General features: G+C 39.4%; 1 pseudogene; it reads left to right on the top strand.

Annotated features, from left to right (window-relative positions):
• Positions 1-1,675: 1,675 nt before the first annotated feature.
• Positions 1,676-19,906, top strand: LOC138312930 (uncharacterized; annotated as a pseudogene).
• The last annotated feature ends 1,002 nt before the right edge of the window (positions 19,907-20,908 follow it).

Here is a 20,908-nt window from a genome sequence, read left to right as displayed (position 1 = left end):
CAAACACACTAATTACTTATTGTGCCAATGTAAATATATTCTACTCTTTTCAAATATTCCTGATTACTATTCATGTGTAATATCTCAAAACATCGACATGTGCACGGAGTACGGCGGACCAGACAGCCGATGTTTTGGACATCTGCTAGATATTTCAGTTTCAGGTTACGGTGGCCAATAAAAGAAAACAAACACAATGCGGTTTTCATATGTTATTTCTTCTAAATACAACACTTTTTGTGCAAGTTGTCAAGCATTTATGGGGAATATTTTGCATTGAAATTGTCACCTTCATACATCGGTTTTGGGACTCCCTGGACATTGTATTTCCCCATTTTTTGATGCGCAAAATATACTGATAGAAGATTTTTTCAGCATTTTCAGCCCTAAAAAGTACCTGCGCAAATTATACAAGTTTTTACGGTATATGATATTGAAATGTATCCCAAACTTTTTATCATATTATTTGCCAATAACACTGTTATGATATCAGAAATATTTGATGGTCTACAACAAATGTTACCTGAATTTTAACAATATTGCATAACATGGAAATTAGAACTTAATATCAGAAAGATAAAAATTGTGATATTCTCAAGACGTAAATCGGTACCACAACACCAGTTGATGTTATGGAATACAGAATTAGATTTATAAGAATTGTTTACATATCTAGGTACAGAACATAATGTTAATGGTAGTGTTTTTAAAGAAAGGGAAAAAAAACCTGCTGAACAAACAATTAAATCGGTGTTTGCTATTTATAAGAAATAAAGGAATGTATCTCTTCCTGTTCATCTTAAACTGAAAATATTTGATTCACTTGTAATGACAGTTTTAGTATACTCATCAGAGGTATGGGGATTTGAAAATAAAAAAATGTTGTAGAAAAATTCAATTGTAATTTTGTAAAACAATCCTGAAGTTAAGAAAGTGTACAAACAATTTCATGGTCTATGGTGAGCTAACAAGTTATCCGGTTTGAATTGAAGTTCGGATACAATGTACATGTATATCAATCAACTTGCTGTTTTACAAAAGAATAGTTACAAAACTTGCTAAAAGTAGACCAATTGACCAATTTATTCAAAAATCACGTGTGATATTGATAAGTCTTCTAGAGGACAGACATATTCTATATTTAAGACATTTTGTCATAGAAAAGTACGCCTCTTGTCTTTCTCTGCTGCAAAACAATACTTGTTAACTGATACTGTGGTCCCAGGAACTTGATGACAATAGTCATTAAGAATGGATATTTTCATTAACATCAAATTAACAAGGAAAATGCTGAATGTGTTATAAAATCATTTGACATATAACATCATAGGAAATATTAGAATAGGCTTCCAAGATTTTAGTATTTGTCTCTTATTTTACACCTTGGTGACCAAGGAATCCTCAAAAGTCCAAACTGGAAGGAACACCAGCCAAATTTATTTCTTATTGTACAAAACTACAGTAGTATTGACCTTAAAAATAAATTTCTCCTATCATCAAGACCGAGCCATTTAGTACTTTCAGTACTTTGATTAATAATTATTCTTAAATTCAAAATTTTAAACACGCTCAAACGATCTGTACACAACTCCAAAGAAAAGGAAATATCGACGTTCACTCCACTATGGACTGTCCAGTAAGAGGGCTAACTACTACAAAGTAACCCCAGAAAAAAATGTGCCTTCGCATTCTTTTGAACGTGTTAATAATTCCCACAGTGGAAAAAACCCAAACAATTAACTCTGATACCGAATATGACTACGACAGTTGTACTTCCAGTCTGTCACAGTCCACGATATCAACATCTCCCAGTACATGTAGTGACGTTTCTTCCAGTTCAAATTACGATCAGGCATTTGAGTCAAATTTATCCGATAATACATCAGCGTTTACCGATTCTGACGAAAAATCTGAACAAGAACCATTGTATGAAGGAAGCAAATTATCTGAGCATGCTGCATACACAATGATAATGCTTTTTGTACACAAACATTCACTTTCAAACGAGGCATTTTCTGATTTGTTGCTTTTAATATCAGCACACATGCCACAATCTGCAAAATTTGCAAAATCAACATACAAAGTGAAAGAAATCCTGAAGTCAACCATTGGATTCCAACAACCAGTTCTTCATCATTATTGTGATTTGTGTCAACGCTACTGTCAAGATGGAAACATTTGTGAAAATGAAGCATGTAGAAGAAACAACAGCAAAATGCTAGAATTCCATGACCTTCGACTGGAAGACCAATTGAAGGATATGTTTAAAGGTTTGTGTTATACATTCTAATATGTATATTGATTTTTATGTCTAAATATTTATAAGTATAACTAAATCTGTTAAGCAAACTCTTGTTCAAATAAGAAAATATGTAAATTAAAAATATCTGAAATATTGATCACCTGCTGTATATGCACGTGATGTACATGCTTTGATTATTAAATCAGGGAATCCCACCATTTTAATTTAATTTATAATATTACAAGGAAATTGTATGGACCCCCTTATCCTTAAAATACCTTGGACATGTAAAAATGTATTGTAAATTAGATATTGACCCCTACTTATATGAACATCATTAATATATCATTACAATGATTTTCAACATCTATTTTAGATGATGTCTTTTATAACACAATCACGAAAGAGATGCAGCTACAAAAATCAAGAAATGGCAATAACCTGTATGACATTACAGATGGGACTGTGTACAGAAAGGACTTAAAAAGTCTACAGAAAGATGCAAACCTGTACCTAACCATCACTATGAATACAGGTATTGGAATGTTTTGACATGTACTCACTGCAATTTATTTAGCTATTACAAATATTTAAATTTTTGTTATGAATTACAAATGTATATTATTGTATTATGATTTAATAAATCATAAGAGGGTCTGCACAATTACTTATCTTACATTTTTCAATTTTATTTATATATGTTTAAAGGGATACGTTATATGAAATTAATTCAAATGCATATGTTTTTGAAAATTTGACTTTACTGAATTTAAATATTTCTTTTTGCAGATGGAGTTTCACTGTTTTCTTCATCGAAAAAGGGATCACTGTGGCCAGTTTACCTAGCCATAAATGAGCTTCCTTTGAAATTGAGGTAATTATTATCTTTACTATAAATAAGTTAAATGTTCATTGCCATTCCAAAGGCAATTGTTCATTGTATACAGAGTTCTAAAGTAATGCCCTGTGTGAGACAAGTCACATCTTGAATTGGCAGTCAATAAATAATTAAGGTCATAATTTTAATACCCAACACAGGTAGGCAGACTTCCTGTATGTGCATAGTGAGGGTTCAAACTTCACCTTCAGCTTCAGGGGGTGGTACCTTCCTTGACATCTTAATACCTGGAGTGTGTATATGTGTCATATGGTCACAGTGGGAGTTCAAACTTCCCTTTAGCCCCAGAGGGGAGGGTTGGCACCCTCCTTGACACCTATATACCTGGAGTGTGTGTTTATATATATGTAGTATGCTCTGCAGGAACCCTTATGTATAACAGATTATTTTTAAAACTTGTTTCCTGTCTATAATTGCTATTACTGGAATGTGGCAGTAAATTTACATGTATGACATTCAATTGACACATCAGCTGCAAATTACAGTTGACACCACCTCTTTCTAGTTATAGGTATTCGATTGATGTGAAATAAACAGTGTCATCAAACATTGTTGCTTTCATTATATACTTACCTGGTATATATTAAAGTTTTTAGCTCACCTGGCCCGAAGGGCCGGTGAGCTTATGTCATGGCGCGGCGTCCGTCCGTCGTCCGTCTGTCCGTCAACATTTCCTTTAAATCGCTACTAGTCATAGAGTTCTGCATGGATTGTAACCAAATTTGGCCACAAACATCCTTGGGGGAGGGGGAACAGAACTTGTATAAATTTTGGCTCTGACCCCCCGGGGGCAGGAGGGGCGGGGCCCAATAGGGGAAATAGAGGTAAATCCTTTAAAACGCTACTTGTCCTAGAGTTCTGCATGGATTGTAACCAAAATTAGCCACAAACATCCTTGGGGGAAGGGACAGAACTTGTATAAATTTTGGCTCTGATCCCCCAGGGGCAAGAGGGGCGGGGCCCAATAGGGGAAATAGAGATAAATCCTTTAAATCGCTACTAGTCATAGAGTTCTGAATGGAATGTAACCAAATTTGGCCACAAACATCCTTTGGGGAAGGGGAACAGAAATTGTATAAATTTTGGCTCTGGTCCCCCGGGGGCAGGAGGGGCGGGGCCCAATAGGGGAAATAGAGGTAAATCCTTTAAAACGCTACTTGTCCTAGAGTTCTGCATGGATTGTAACCAAAATTAGCCACAAACATCCTTGGGGGAAGGGGAACAGAAATTGTATAAATTTTGGCTCTGGTCCCCCGGGGGCATTATAAACATATAATTCCTTCAGAAAAGAAACAATGAACCTGTATTCAGAACATTACTTGGCATTACAAACCAGGTGAGCGATACAGGCCCTCTGGGCCTCTTGTTGTAGTTTATATTATTTCTTTTGATTTCTTTGAAAGATTTTTTTTCATGGTATTATATTGATCAATGATCATCAGTAATGAATTTCAATTGAATTTCAGGTTCAGTCGCAAATACTTGATACCGTGCTATCTGCATTGCCAAGTTGAATAACCAAATATGAACACCTATTTGAATCCTCTAGTGAAGATTTTACAGATGTTACATTCTTGTGGTAATATTTTGTTTCCCTTTTATTGAAAATTGTAGATGCATGTTTTGTTCATGGATTGGTTCCTTTAATTTAAATTCAAGGAAAGTATTTTTCTGTTGAATTAATGAAATGTATTTCCACTGAAAAGTATGATACAATTTTTAGCTCACCTGGCCCGAAGGGCCGGTGAGCTTATGTCATGGCGCGGCGTCCGTCGTCCGTCCGTCCGTCCGTCAACATTTCCTTTAAATTGCTACTAGTCATAGAGTTCTGGATGGATTGTAACCAAATTTGGCCACAAACATCCTTGGGGGAAGGGGAACAGAACTTGTATAAATTTTGGCTCTGACCCCCCGGGGGCAGGAGGGGTGGGGCCCAATAGGGGAAATAAAGGTAAATCCTATAAATCGCTACTTGTCCTAGAGTTCTGCATGGATTGTAACCAAATTTGGCCAGAAACATCCTTGGGGGAAGGGGAACAGAACTTGTATAAATTTTGGCTCTGACCCCCCGGGGGCAGGAGGGGTGGGGCCCAATAGGGGAAATAAAGGTAAATCCTATAAATCGCTACTTGTCGTAGAGTTCTGCATGGATTGTAACCAAATTTGGCCAGAAACATCCGTGGGGGAAGGGGACAGAACTTGTATAAATTCAGGCTCTGACCCCAAGGGGGCAGGAGGGGCGGGGCCCAATAGGGGAAATGGAGGTAAATCCTATAAATCGCTACTTGTCCTAGAGTTCTGCATGGATTGTAACCAAATTTGGCCAGAAACATCCTTGGGGGAAGGGGAACAGAACTTGTATAAATTTTTGGCTCTGACCCCAAGGGGGGCAGGAGGGGCGGGGCCCAATAGGGGAAATGGAGGTAAATCCTATAAATCGCTACTTGTCCTAGAGTTCTGCATGGATTGTAACCAAATTTGGCCAGAAACATCCTTGGGGGAAGGGACCAGAACTTGTGTATAAATTTTGGCTCTGACCCCCGGGGCAGGAGGGGCGGGGCCCATAGGGAAATAGAGGTAAATCCTATAAATCGCTACTTGTCCTAGAGTTCTGCATGGATTGTAACCAAATTTTGGCCAGAAACATCCTTGGGGGAAGGGGACCAGAACTTGTATAAATTTTGGCTCTGACCCCCGGGGGGCAGGAGGGGCGGGGCCCGATAAGGGAAATAGAGGTAAGTCCTAAAAATCGCTACTTGTCCTAGAGTTCTGCATGGATTGTACCACCCAAATTTGGCCAGAAACATCCTTGGGGTTAACAGAATTCCGTATAAATTTTGGCTTTGACCCCCTGGAGCAGAAAAAGTGGGGCCCAATAGGGGAATTAGAGGTTAATATTCAAATTCCTTCAGAAAATAAACAATGAACTTGTATTCAGAACATTACTTGGCATTACCAACCAGGTGAAGCGATACAGGCCCTCTGGGCCTCTTGTTCTATATAAATTTGAAGAAAAGAAACAAGAGGCCCATGGCCTTAACGGTCATCTGACTAATAGTACAATACAACATAGTCGTTTAAAGATTTTAGCCTATTTGACCCCTATGACCTTGAATGAAGATCAAGGTCATTCATTTGAACAAAATTGGTAGCCCTTCATCCCAGCATGCGACAGGCCTAATATCAGTCTCTAGGCCTCTTAGTTATTCACAAGAACTTGTTTTAAAGGATTTTAGCCTATTTGACCCCTGTGACCTTGAATGAAGGTCATAGGTTCATTTATTTGAACAGACTTGGGTAGCCCTTCATCCCAGCATGTCACAGGCCCAATATCAGTAACCCTGGGCATTCTGGTTCTTGAGAAGAAGTCGTTTAAAGATTTTAGCCTATTTAACCCCTTTGACCCTGAATGAAGGTCAAGGTCATTTATTTGAACAAACTTGGTAGCCCTTCATCCATGCATCCTACAGGCCCAATATCAGTACCCTGGGCCTTCTGGTTCTTGAGAAGAAGTCGTTTAAAGATTTTAGCCTCTTTGACCTTGAAATGAAGGTCAAGGTCATTCATTTGAACAAACTTGGTAGCCCTTCATCCCAGCATGTCACAGGCCCTAATATCAGGTCTCTAGGCCTCTTAGTTTATTCACAAGAAGTTGTTTAAAGGATTTTAGCCTATTTGACCCCTGTGACCTTGAATGAACGTCCAGGTCATTTATTTGAACAAACTTGGTAGCCCTTCATCCCAGCATCATCCCCAATATCAGTACACTGGCCTTCTGGTTCTTGAGAAGAGTCCAAAGATTTAAGCCTATTTGTTTGACCCTGAAGGCAAGGTCATTCATTGGAACAAACTTGGTAGCCCTTCATCCCAGATGAAGAATATCAGTACCCTGGCCTTGTTCTCGAAAGATCGTTTAAGATTTTAGCCTATTTGACCCCTTTGACCTTGAATGAAGGTCAAGGTCATTCATTGAACAAACTTGGTAGCCCTTCATCCCAGCATCCTACAGGCCAAATATCCCGTACCCTGGCCTTGTAGGTTCTTGAGAAGAAGTCGTTTACAGATTTTAGCCTTTTTGACCCCTTTGACCTTGAATGAAGGTCAAGGTCATTTATTTGAACAAACTTGGTAGCCCTTCATTCCACAGGCCTAATATCAGGTCTCTAGGCCTCTTAGTTATTCACAAGAAGTTGTTTAAAGGATTTTAGCCTATTTGACCCCTGTGACATTGAATGAAGGTCAAGGTCATTTATTTGAACAAACTTGGTAGCCCTTCATCCCAGCATCCTACAGGCCCAATATCAGTACACTGGGCCTTCTGGTTCTTGAGAAGAAGTCGTTTAAAGATTTAAGCCTATTTTGACCCCTTTGACCTTGAATGAAGGTCAAGGTCATTCATTTGAACAAACTTGGTAGCCCTTGTTTAAAGGATTTTACATCCCCTGTGACATTGAATGAAGTCAAGGTCATTTATTGCAAACTTGGTCCCTTCACAGGCCCAATATCAGTACCCTGGGCCTTCTGGTTCTTGAGAAGAAGTCGTTTAAAGATTTTAGCCTATTTGACCCCTTTGACCTTGAATGAAGGTCAAGGTCATTCATTTGAACAAACTTGGTAGCCCTTCATCCCAGCATGCCACAGGCCTAATATCAGGTCTCTAGGCCTCTTAGTTATTCACAAGAAGTTGTTTAAAGGATTTTAGCCTATTTGACCCCTGTGACCTTGAAGGTCAAGGTCATTTATTTGAACAAACTTGGTAAGCCCTTCATCCTAGCATCCTACAGGCCCAAAATCAGTACCCTAGGCCTTCTGGTTCTTGAGAAGAAGTTGTTTAAAGGATTTTAGCCTATTTGACCCTGTGACCTTAAATGAAGTCAAGTCATTTATTTGAACAAACTTGGTAGCCGTTCGTCCCAGCACCTACAGGCCCAATATCAGTACCCTGGGCCTTCTGGTTCTTGAGAAGAAGTCGTTTAAGATTTTAGCCTTTTTGACCCCTTTGACCTTGAATGAAGGTCAAGGTCATTCATTTGAACAAACTTGGTAGCCCTTCATTCCACAGGCCTAATATCAGGTCTCTAGGCCTCTTAGTTATTCACAAGAAGTTGTTTAAAGGATTTTAGCCTATTTGACCCCTGTGACATTGAATGAAGGTCAAGGTCATTTATTTGAACAAACTTGGTAGCCCTTCATCCCAGCATCCTACAGGCCCAATATCAGTACCCTAGGCCTTCTGGTTCTTGAGAAGAAGTTGTTTAAAGGATTTTAGCCTATTTGACCCTGTGACCTTAAATGAAGGTCAAGGTCATTCATTTGAACAAACTTCGTAGCCCTTCATCCCAGCATGCCACAGGCCAAATATCAGGTCTCTAGGCCTCTTAGTTATTCACAAGAAGTTGTTTAAAGGATTTTAGACTATTTGACCCCTGTGACCTTTAATGAAGGTCAAGGTCATTTATTTGAACAAACTTGGTAGCCCTTCATCCCAGCATCCTACAGGCCCAAAATCAGTACCCTAGGCCTTCTGGTTCTTGAGAAGAAGTTGTTTAAAGGATTTTAGCCTATTTGACCCTGTGACCTTAAATGAAGGTCAAGGTCATTTATTTGAACAAACTTGGTAGCCCTTCATCCCAGCATCCTACAGGCCGAATATCAGTACCCTGGGCCTTCTGGTGTTTGAGAAGAAGTCGTTTAAAGATTTTAGCCTATTTGACCCCTGTGACCTTGAATGAAGGTCAAGGTCATTCATTTGAACAAACTTGGTAGCCCTTCATCCCAGCAACCTACAGGCCAAATATGAGTACCCTGGGCCTTCCGGTTATTGAGAAGAAGTCGTTTGAATGAAAAGTTTACGGACGGCGGACGGCGCACGACGACGGACGGTGCATGATGACAATAGGTCATCCTGACCCTTTGGGTCAGATGACCTAAAAAAACAACTATTTTTTTTGCAAATAATTTTTTTTCTCAAAATGTTATAGTTCTTTCTTTTACTTTTGTCAGTCAGACTTAATATACTATGTATTCACTATTCATAGCAGTAATAGAGAGACCAATAATTATGTGTTGTCATTGTTTATGTACTTATTCAACATAGAAGATTATGCTGATCAACAAATAATATATGTTAGGATATTTATGTGTAATATAATAAATTTATTTTATATTTTCAGGAATACAGGTTGAAACAAGTGATGGGAATATGCTAGTCAAAGCCCATCTTATTGCTTCATGTTTAGATTTACCAGCAAGAGCTATGGTATCCAATATGAAGCAGTTTAACGGGAAACATGCATTATTGTATGTTGTGATGAGGGTGAAACTCCCATTGGAAATCCACTCCATCGCTATTTCCCTTATAAAAATGATTCCAGTAATGAGAATAAGGATTATTTTAGTTAAAACGATGCTAAAGAAGTAAAAAAGTAAATTTCAAATGCTGTACGCGGCGATGCAGTAAGTAATTAAATATACATACATATATGGAAAGATGTAGTTGTTAGTGGGGCCAAAATTCAATCGAATGTGTTATTTGGGCGATGAAACATTCCACGTATCTGTAACCACGTTTCTTTTTTCCGAGGTACTTTATGGGGGGTAGTGATTGCCGTCTGCTTGTGATATCCAGTGTTAGCTGAAACCAAAAAACTCAAAACAGGTCCTGGTGGGTTGAAAAGCGTATAAGCTACTTTTTTCATTACCCTTTAATTGAAAGGAACAACAACACTACTGCGATTGGGCTTCAGAGACTCCGCGGTCAGAAGTAAATGGGGGCCCTATACAAACTTGCTTGGTCATGGCCGAGCCCTTGGTTCGATAAGATCTCACATGAACGGTCGAGTGGCTTCTTAGGTGTCAATCGTGGAGGTTCTAATTTGAGGATATGTTCTTGATTCTGATCGATCTCTTTGCAGGTTGTACAATCTTGCGAGGCGTGCTGTCCGCAAGCTTGATTTGAATTATGTTTGTTCGAAAATAAAATTTTACCTTACGAGTATCCTATCTGTGTAAACCCTGAGACATCTTTGACGATTGGATATCCATGACAATCCATGAGATGTCCCCGCTGTTGGGTGGCTCCGAGGTGGGTGGGGGTCAACAGTGGCTCTAGCGAATTGGTAATTAACTCTAATAAGATGGCTTCCAAAAAACAAACAAAATGAAACTACAACCAAAATACTCCCCAAAAGGATTATCAACCACAAATCAACAAAACAATAAATAGCGGGTTTACAAACAAACACATCTCCCACAGAGTTTACTGGTCATGTCCTCTACACAGTGAGTAGAGGTCAAGAACCACAGGCCGTATAAACATCGCCTTAATCTATTTAGCGAACGTGCCACACAAGGCAATGCAGTAGGCAATCGTCACAATCTGTCAAGACCTTTGGGTTCGCACCGTTGAGACTTCCGATTTAGAGCGTGTATATCTCGCCAAGCAACCAGCGGACAGAACCTACTTTGTGATCCCGATCAGTTTTGTCCGGGCCTCTGTGTTAGCGCGTGTGTTAAAACCACAACTACATCTTTAACATGCACCATGGTGTAATCGCTGTGCCCAGCGCTTGCGCAATGACAAGTGAGGGCTGGACATACTGTCTAACTTCCAAGGAGGAGAACACTTCCGGTCCGTCGGGGTGTGTTCTGATTGTATAAACGCATCATGACGAGAATAACGAGGCAGCTTGGTCCCCAATACGACGCTACACGTTCTAATCGTTAAACGGATCGCCTAGCACCCTAACATTTACCAAGGAGAGCGTTAACTGTGAGGATTACACAACGGTTCCGACAATGGTCACTTGGTTCTGACATCCCTATAATCCATTGATGGTGTGCACCCGAGAATCTGCCAGATGTTAAGTCCATATCAAGAGGAAACAATATGTAAGAACAGAAAATGGTATATGTAAGGTAACTGTTAGGACGTTGTAAGGTCACGGACGCAAAAATGACGGAAATGTGAACATTGGTCGAACCGACACATGGGCGTACAATTGGCAAGGGGGAGGACCATTTGGTCTGTGGCGTCCTAGCCTCGCACCTGTCTGCACGCCTTGTGTGACACGGGATAGGTCGAGTTATTGACGGGTCAAATATTACCCACGGGTTTGTCCTCTTTCCCTCCCCGAGGCTTAGAGAGGTTATGACGAGTGCGGAATCTACCTGAACTGTGGCGAACCTATTGCTCAAGAAGCACAGTCCGGCGCGCAAGGACGCCTGTTGCACAGTTGTCACCGTCGAAACATGCGGTCGCGTCGCAGGCCTTGGTTGAGCTAAGCCTGAACACCTGGAACAGAATGAAATTCCCATAACTGGCTGATTGGCTACGGACCATCTCAAATAAACCATGGGGGACCCCACTAGCGGTTCAAGACAGGGTCTCCATAATTAACCAAACACAAATCACAACATAGACCTACAACCCCCAAAAACCACCTGGAGCTAAATTACTCCACTCACACCGGCCATCTCCCAAGGACTTACACCAATACTCAAACCGGCCGAACATTAAGAAAAAACTGTTACCACGGCCCGCACGGTCCTATACTGGCTATATCTTGCAAACCGCTTTTTGACGTTAAAGAAAACTCCACTGATAAAAGAGCCAAGCGACCAGCAAATAAACCCACCCACCACCGCGCGGCAGGAGCAACGCCGAAAAACAACCTACAAGGTATAAGCTGGGGCGAGGTCCCTTCACTAAACTCAACAAACCCGTAAAGGGATGCATTATAACCCATAGTACGTGGACGGAAACATCTAATGTTGTTCCAAATAGGCCTGCCATGCTGAGGTAAGTGGTGTACCACCCATTTATCGCGCAACTATACACCCTACATGTCAAGTCAGATCCCAGTCGGTCCCGACCCACTATCCAGCGCGTGGATCAAAATAGAGACAAACACTATCAACACCTATGGAAGACATACGCGGCTTTTGAAAGCGATACATTAGAAGAATTAAAAACATCATATTCAAACACAAAAAAACAATACCGAAATACTGCCTTCCAGATATAATGCCTGAAGAGACACCTTCAATCACGAGACCTTTTTTCACTCAATACAATACCAAAAACTCCAACTACATTCCGGGTCACGGGCTTTAAGGTTTGGGTGTGGCGGAGAGCTGGTGCATAATATAACGTTCCCCACAGCCCATCATCCAGCACAATAACTTCGACGCCTACAGAGCTGGTGTCCGTAAGTTGCACCTCATATCCACTTTTCTGTGGCTAACCGCGACAAAATACCAATGCTATTCTATATATTAACCGTCCAAAATACTGCCATAAATGATTGTGAAAGAACTGAGTAACATCGAATCACAAACAACCAGTAGGTCCAATATATAATTCTTTGGGTGGACTTCTAACGGTCTATACCAGTACCTACGGTTGGGCCGCCCATGTGATCTGGACAGCAAAGAGGTAGGACGTCTCGCAGAGAGTTTTATTGATAAAAACATCTTATGTCATTTATAACACCCCCAAGCCCCAAACATATATAAACACACCCTGCCTCAGTGCTCCTGTCTTACCCACATTGAGTTATCGATTGGTGCCATCCAACAATTCTTATGGATTTTGAATGATTGGTCAACACGAAGAACGTTTGTGGCGAGTCGCACTACTTTGCCAATATTTACTTAAAATACATTGGGGTACACCAAAACTTTGAGGAGGCCTAATTCCTCGTTTGGCAATCACTTACAAAAGGCGGTGACTTGTGGGTTCAATTAGACCAATGTGCGCAAGAGGAGCTCATCGAGGTATAAGTTTAATTGAAACCTACAAAAAAAACCAATAATAATTTTCTACCGTGAGAATGCGCTCGACGGGATGTTCTATTTGCAGACAAAAACCATACCAAAAATCCGTGCCAGAAACCTACCATAGTTTTCGTCTGACTCAAATGATTACATCTATGAATTCGATCTGGTAGAAAAATCCGCTCTGGAGTGCACGGGAACTTATGGCTACGCTCGCCAACCGTCTCTCAAAACAATAAACAACTTTTCAATATTTGGGAATGGAGTCAAGGAAGCTTCGATAGGTCTAATCACATGCGCCGAGACAAGTACGGTACTATGAAAGAGTACAGTGATACTCAAAAAATAATTCCAAATTCATCTCGAGTAAGAAGGGTTTTGTGAGGAAAATTGATTTATTGGTAACAATCAGAATAGGGAAAAAGAAAAGCATCACCATACTCCAACCGGTCATTAACCAACAATCAAAATAATTATACTTTCACAACGTTTCCGAAAATGAGCGTGTGATCGCCTTTTCCATAAAATATTGCCTAAAAAATTCATGGGTCGAACCGATCAAGAAAACATTCCAAAAAATTTCCCAAAAATTTCAAAAAGGAAAAGAAACAGAGATACGTCTCTAAATTATTTAAATACCTCTGGCGTACTCAATAGTGATACAAGTTACAATTAGGCCTTTCGAGATACCAGAACTTGCTCGAGTCCCTTGAGATAATAAAAGGACTAGGCAGGCTGGACCAGACGAATTCCATATTTGTTTTTAAAAAACAATTACCAGATCTTCAATTAATGTCTTTTAACTATATTAATCAAGTTTACTTTCCCGGCAAAAAAGATTCCTGAGAGCTTGGAAGGAAATCTACTATTATACCCCTTCCCGAAGCCCGGTGAAAGATGATTATGATGCCAATAAACTATCGGTCCTATATTTTCATTGACGAGTTGTATTTGTTAAACTCTAGAACCGTATGATAAATTACCAGATTAGTTTGGTTCCTGGGAATCAAACAATATTTTTAAGTCCTTTGCAAAGCGGCATTTAGAAATCCGCAGGGGGGAACGGTAGACCACTTAGTTAGACATAGAAACATTTATACGAGAAGCATATGCCAAGAAAGACATCTTGTGGCCGTATCCTTTGACCTTGAAAAGGCATACGACCACAAAACTTGGCAATATGGAATCATGAACGATCTCCATGACATCGGTATACGTGGTAATTTGCCAAAGTTTTATATCAAATTTTTATATCTGACAGGCATTTCAAAGTTCGAACGGGTTCAACTTATTATTTCAGAAACAGAAACACAGGAGATGGGCGTCCCTCAGAGGGATGGTATCCTATGTCCTCCCACACTTTTTGGACTAAAAACATTAATTCACACAATTAACTGCATAATATAAATGTCTTGGGTACAATCTACGGAAGGATCTCTATTTGTGGATGATTCTTTCCTTGATCTGTTAAAAGATCAAAAAACATGCACACTACCTAGAACGCACAACTACAACAAGTTTCTAGGCAAATTACAAAAATGTGGGCTGACGGAAAAATGGCTTTAGATTTTCAAGTATCCAAAAACTTGCTCTGTATGCCACTTCTGTCAAAAAAACGTAAAACACACAATGTATCCTGACCTCCACCAATCAATGGAATATAAAATTCCAGAAAGTTGAACAAAAACTAACTTTTATTGGGACTAATTATTTGATTCGAAAACTGATCCGCTTGCGTTCCACATATCAAACATCTGAAGGTATAAGTGCTCTAAGGCGTTGAACATTCTACGTGTTCTTTACCCATTCTGACTGGGACGTGCAGACCGTGAAATGCTTCTGCGTATCCTACCGTGGCAGATTATCTAGATCAAAAACTTTAATACGGCTCTATTGTCTTATGGATCGGCTCGCCAGCTCCTATCAACCAGATGCTGTGAACCATATACTGAATCAGGTAACCTAGCGTCTGGCACTTGTAGCTTTTTTTCGAACAACACCTGTGAAGAGTCTTCCAGTGTGAGACTGATTATTGTGCCAACTCTAAGTACTGATACGCCGAAAGAACTTCTCCTTAACAGTAACTGCCTTGCACCAATAATGAAAATTCCAATCCCAAAAACCCCGCATTCGATCTTGTATTTACTCCACAACAACAGGACATATTCAGGGACAAAATCAAAAGAGCAATCCAAACCTATGGCAACAGCAATTTCCACGAATCTTTTGCCGGACACTATCATATTCAATTTCGCTGCAGCCAATTGTACTAGTACCACCCATATCAGCAGTACCACCCATGGCTCATTACAAACTACCTCGATACTCAAATTATCTTTGCATGAGAGTGGCAAAGTCCAGTTCCATTACCCGAAATAAACACAAAATCCTCCTTTCGGGAGTGTGCATTAGGGCTTTCCCTGGACCATGTTCAGATCTACACTGTACGGATCAAAAGATGGTGATTTAATGTATGCCGGCACAGCAATGCTGTACGTCTAATCAACTGCTCACTCTATCCCGACTTCCAGAATGTATGCCTCCATATTTCTCTGCGGAAACATGTAGCTATCGGTCTGAGCCGCTTGAACCACTTCGAAGAACACCGCATATGAAAAAGGCAATCATCTGTTATCAGACTCTCTTTTCGGTTCTTCCAGGCTTTGAAAAATCAATGAAGCCCTAGAAATTACTCTAAATCCAAAATCTTTTTATTTCCGAAACATTATCGTGATATCTTCTAAAACGTCAAATTAATATACATCTCTGGATTTCCCAGTACAATGAGTGGTAGTTTAAATGGTGAGATGAACCAGGCTGTATATAAGCAGCTAAGACTGCTCTTCGCCTAGCCCTAACAGAATTTGGAACTACCCATACACAGACGATCAAACACTTCAATTCAGTCAGCTAATCAACCACCATTGGCAACAAAGGTGGTCCTAATCCGAAACCAAGTACAATAAAACTGTATGTAAAAATACATCATACACTTTAATCCTAAACTGGCCAGTCGGTTGAGACCCGCCGAGTGGAAGTTGTTTCTCTCTCGGCTCCGAACAGGAAACACAAATTTTACACATTCCTATCTATTGTGAGGGAGGGGATCCTCCCACATATGAAATGCATGTGATTCTCCTCTCACAGGTGGAGCATATTTTATGGCATTGAGATTGATTTTAAACACATAACGAGATTAAAATACTACGATGTCTCAGACTATGTACACTTTGTTTCAATTGCCGTGAGACCAATAACTCGTATTGTTCAAGACTCTATCTCAAAGAGATCGGTATTTTTAAGGCAAAATATGGAAACTTTTTTCCTCCATCCATAGACATCGTAATCATACTACAACAATTTCATCGTTTCAATCAACATTGTGCATGAGTTTTCCTCATGTGTTTTTAGCCAAATTTATATTTATCCCATGCAAAACACTTTTATCAAATAAACGTTTTACAAATCTGTGTTTTAGTCCCTTACTTGCTTTATCTACCCTGAACTTTTTATATAATTGATATTAATAGCATGAACTTGTTACCGTTTTGGCCCTAAAATGACCTTAGTTGTCGATGGGCCGGGTAAAAACTCAAATCAATACCATTAAAAACAAAGCATACATATATGCTCCAGTAAATATAGTAGTTTGTTTAAAGATGTACTGTATGGTTTCTTCGACAAGTGTTAATAAATTGTCGAAATTTTCAAAATTTCCGCACTTTCATAATCCATAATTTGAGGCCAAAAAGAGCCCAAACCATCCATGTAATTCTTTTCTAAGATGTTGGTGGTATCTTCATACTTGTAGTTAAATACAATAAAAATATTTAGTTATATTTTCAACTTTGTACACATCATCCTCACATTGAAAGGAATTCATTTTAAAAGATAAATATATTTTTAGGTCATCTGACCGAAGGTCAGGATGACCTATTGTCATTGTGTTTCGTCCCTCGTCGTGCGCCGTACGTCGTGCGCAAGACTATTCATACAAAAGCCTACTCCTCCTTAACCCTTTAGCGGATTACATCCATATTTGGTGTGAAACATCATTGGGGAAGGACAATCATATTTTATATAAATGAGCCTGGTCCGAACCCTAGGGGCTCAGGGATGGGGCCCCAAAAGGGCAATTTTTTTTAATTTTTGCTTTAAAATCCTACTCCTCCTTCATCCTTAGATGTATTTCATCCATATTTGGTGTGAAACATCATTGGGGAAGGACAATGATATTTTATATAAATGAGATAGATCCGACCCCTAGGGGCAGAGGGGCGGGGCTCCAAAAGGGCAAATTTTCTTAATTTAAGCTAGATCCTAATCCTCTTTCATCCTTGGATGGATTTCATTCATATATGGTGTGAAACATCATTGGGGATGGACAATCATATATCATATAAATGAGCCTGGTCCGACCGCTAGGGGCTCAGGGGTGGGGCCCCAAAAGGGCAAATTTTCTTAATTTAAGCTTTAAAATCCTACTCCTCTTTCATCCTTGGATGAATTTCATCCATATTTGGTGTGAAACACCGTTAGGGAAGGACAATCATATTTTGTATAAATGAGCCTAGATCGACCCTAGGGGCTGAGGGGTGGGGCCCCAAAAGGGGAAATTTTCTTAATTTTCGCTTTAAAATCCTACTCCTCCTTCATCCTTGGATGAATTTCATCCATATTTGGTGTGAATCATCATTGGGGAAGGACAATCGTATTTTATATGAGTCTGGTCCGACCTCTTGGGGCTGAGGTGTGGGGCCCCAAATGGGCAAATTTTTCTTAATTTTTTGCTTTAAAATCCTACTCCTCCTTCATCCTTGGATGAATTTCATCCATATTTGGTGTGAATCATCATTGGGGAAGGACAATCGTATTTTATATGAGTCTGGTCCGACCTCTAGAGGCTGAGGTGTGGGGCCCCAAATTGGCAAATTTTCTTAATTTTAGCTGGCCCACTTCCTGTTTTCAGATTTCGGTCTCCAATCTCAATGAAAATTGGTCTATAGGGGTTTTAATTGATTCAGAAGGGGGAACTTTAGGTGAGGACAATCATATTTCCTAAAGGACCGAGCTAAGACCCATGGGGATAGTATTGCGGATGTCCAAAATGGAAGCTTTGCTGAAATTTGGCTTTAAAATCTGACTCCTCCTTATATTAATCTGTGAATGAGTTACAACCATATATGGATGAAGGGCTACCAAGTTTGTTCAACAAATGATATTTACCTATTTCCGAAACTTATATATTCAACTAAGGAGTTCCTTGTATTGTTTATATTAATCGTTAACCAATACTTTATACTGTGACTTTGTTGTTTTGTGCAATGAGTCAGATGACAGGGCGTTAGAATTGTACCTGCTGCCCCTATTGCATGATCGTAAAAGGCGACTAAATTTAGGATCTTATCTTTTCTCTTCTTCCTAACTGACTTTATCTTTCCTAATGCCTCCCTTGGCATCGCCTCACTTTTGGCCTTGAGTTGAGCGTTCGCCCCTGTGAGGAAGGCTCTGGGTTCTGACCCCTGGCCGAGACACACCAAAGTCTATAAAAGTGGTAGTTTCTGCTCCTGCTTAGCGGTCAGTATAATGTGACCGGGTTGCTTGGTGTCTTCGGCGGCATGCTTCAGTGTTATAGCACTATTACAAGGGCAACAGTTCCACTATACAAGAAGACACAACACGAATCATACCGCAAGTCTCCAAGTACACTCACCTCGCACAACATACACGCAACACACCACATACATGGGAGGCCGTCCTTACATGACCATAGCTGTTAATAGGACGTTAATAAATCAAACAAACAAACAAACAAATCTTGGAAATTGTTGTGTGGAATTTTTGGCCACTTGAATAAAGGTTGTCTTTTCAATCAAATTTAGGTTTGCTTTGCTGTTGGAATGGCAAAACAGATTTCTTCCATGGTGCGAGATTTTTGTGATGGAACCAATGGGGAAGTTCAGCAACTAGCTAAACAGCTAAGTTCGAAAATAATTGGGTAGGATTTCTCTCTATGTAGTTCATAACAACAAAACATCAAACTTGCCTTCAGCTGCTAGTTTTTATTTCTCCAAAATTCATAAGACAAATTTTTTTATATATTGAGCAGGAATGAAGATTCAGTAGTACTACTGATATTGAGCAGGAATGAAGATTCAGTAGTACTACTGAATCGGAAAACTCTTAAATGAAATCTGAAGGAGACAATAGATGTCTGATATATATTTCTATATGTGTTTCACATATGATAACAGGAACATAAGAATATATTGACTTTTCATAATATGTAGCTGCTGTTCTTACTAAAAATTGTAGACAGTTTCTTTGGTTATTTCAAGCAATCCCTATTTTCAAGAATGAATGACTTTATATTTTCTTTTTTCAGAACTGATTTACAGCAAAATGAAGATGGGTATTTAGGCAAGACCACAAAAATGCAGCAGACACATAAATATAATTACCTGCTTACTGAAAACATGCAGGCATCAGGACCATCAACATTTATGCGGCTTCGTCATAAAAACACCGTGTTTTATTGCGAAGAATACCAGCAAGCAAAGACAAAGAATTCCTACACTGTTTTGTTTAAAGACGAAAACCAGGAAGAAAAAATTGGGCGGATACAGTGCTATATACTAGCAAACAATAACACTCATGCTGTTATCAAGATCTGCCGTACAGAGCCATTTTTGTTGACCGCTCATGTTTAAGATGCCATCAGAAATGATGTTCTCAAACAATTTGTTGAGCAGCAACTTTGTACTCATATATATAGGGTAGTGCCAGAACATCAACACAACATCAACATTGTACCAACACAGAATAACCTAAGCAAATGTGTGTTTATGGAAAACTTCATCAGCTGTGCACCGAATTCAGTTGAACATGGATGAAATGTCATAAATACAAGTGCTGTGTGATGTTTTGAAGGCAGTTATCAAATGAGAACACATGAGATATTTTAAAATATAAAGTGCTTTTATCTTTGCAATTTCAAAATTTTCATAACTTTTGGAATATCATTTTACTTGTTACGTTTTATGGTGTTTTTTTTTATTTGTTTTTTAGTGATAGAGCATTAGAAAACTGATATTAATTATAAAATTTGAATTACCTATGTTGATGTGTTCTATATGGTGAGAAAAGTACATGAGAAAGGATTTTTAAAATTCCACTGGAATGTATCAATGCCACTGGTATTTAGTTACCACTGGCATTTATTCCTCCACTGGTATTCCACTGGAATGCCACTGACAGTGGTACCGGACAGTGGCATACCAGTGAAGTTTCCACTGGAATGCCACTGAATGGGTAAATGCCACTGGCATACCACTGGTATTTTGAATGCCAGTGGTATTCATTGGTATTCCAGTGGCATTCCACTGCCTTTTTCTGTGGGGTAAAGGGAATGAACAGGCTGATAAAGCAGCTAAGACTGCTCTTCGCCTAGCACAAACAGATTTGAAACTACCATACACCGACATCAGACCTTCAATTCAGTCAGCCATCAAACACCATTGGCAACAAAGGTGGTCTACCGAAACAAACAATAAACTGTTTAAAATTCAACCTACACTTAATCCTAAACTGTCCAGTCGGAGAGACCGCAGAGAGGAAGTTGTTCTCTCTCGGCTCCGAACTGGACACACATATTTTACACATTCCTATCTATTGAGAGGGGAGGATCCTCCCACGTGCCATGCATGTGATTCTCCTCTCACAGTGGAACATATTTTAGTGCACTGTATTGATTTTAAGCACATACGAGATAAGTACTACGATGTCTCCAACATGTACACTTTGTTTCATGCCGTGAGACATAATCGTATTTTTAATTATCTCAAAGAAATCGGTATTTTAAACAAAATATGAACGTTTTCTCGTCATATCATATCATCGTATCAACTCAACATTTCATCGTTTCATCAACTTTGTGCATGAGTTTTCTCATGTGTTTTAGCCAAAACTATTTTATCCCATGCAAACCTTTT

Source organism: Argopecten irradians, unplaced genomic scaffold, assembly GCF_041381155.1.
Source record: "Argopecten irradians isolate NY unplaced genomic scaffold, Ai_NY scaffold_0529, whole genome shotgun sequence".
Classification (NCBI taxonomy): domain Eukaryota; kingdom Metazoa; phylum Mollusca; class Bivalvia; order Pectinida; family Pectinidae; genus Argopecten; species Argopecten irradians.
This window is presented reverse-complemented; position numbering and strand designations above follow the sequence as displayed.